The sequence below is a fragment of the Otolemur garnettii genome, unplaced genomic scaffold, assembly GCF_000181295.1.
Source record: "Otolemur garnettii isolate 467f Iridium unplaced genomic scaffold, OtoGar3 scaffold00003, whole genome shotgun sequence".
Classification (NCBI taxonomy): Eukaryota; Metazoa; Chordata; class Mammalia; order Primates; family Galagidae; genus Otolemur; species Otolemur garnettii.
Genome location: NW_003852398.1, coordinates 14,950,795 through 14,951,431, shown reverse-complemented (window position 1 = coordinate 14,951,431; position 637 = coordinate 14,950,795). Strand labels below are relative to the sequence as shown.

Genomic DNA, 637 nt, shown 5'->3' with positions numbered 1-637 from the left:
TATCCTGTTGCCACAGCGTTGCTGGCTGAAGCTGCAGGAGCTTGCCCATGTGAGTAACGTACCCTGCCAGGCAGCAAAGTGGTAATTTTTCTTCCAGAGAGGAAACAAGGCCATTTTACAAGATCAGGGGTAATGTACAGCAAGCATTTGAAGTCAGAGAGGCCCAGCAAGGAAAACCTGGCCCCAAGTAGAGCCATTGTTATAGGATGTAGACAAGAAAAGATAAAAATCACAGGAAGGCCTCCTAGACTCCAGCAGCATGAAAGGAGTGTAAATCAAACAGAGTCGGAGTTTCTGAACTAGCTCCCATACTTTAGAGAAAAGATGATAAAATGTTGGGATGAAACAAGCACTGAGATTGACCAGGGAAATTTATTGCTACTGAGGCAACCATGACAAAGCATCTGCCATATCTGGACCCGAGGCTTTGTTCCAGTCAATTAACGTGTTAAAACATGCCTTTCAAGACTAAAGTTGATCATCATGTGACCTCGGTGGAATGGGAAGTCTGATGATAGAAAAGAATACAATAATTCTGACATTAGTAAATGATTCACTTTTGGTGACTTAAGGTGGAGGGAGCCCAGGCAGAACATTCTGAATGGGAAGTAGGAAGTTCTCAATATAGAACTTTGGG

The 637-nt window shown here is 43.3% G+C and overlaps 1 protein-coding gene across 1 annotated transcript in view; it reads left to right on the top strand.

Annotated features, from left to right (window-relative positions):
* GABRA6 (gamma-aminobutyric acid type A receptor alpha6 subunit) overlaps positions 1-637 on the top strand; it is a 15,750-nt gene that overhangs the window by 13,850 nt on the left and 1,263 nt on the right. The window lies entirely within an intron of this gene.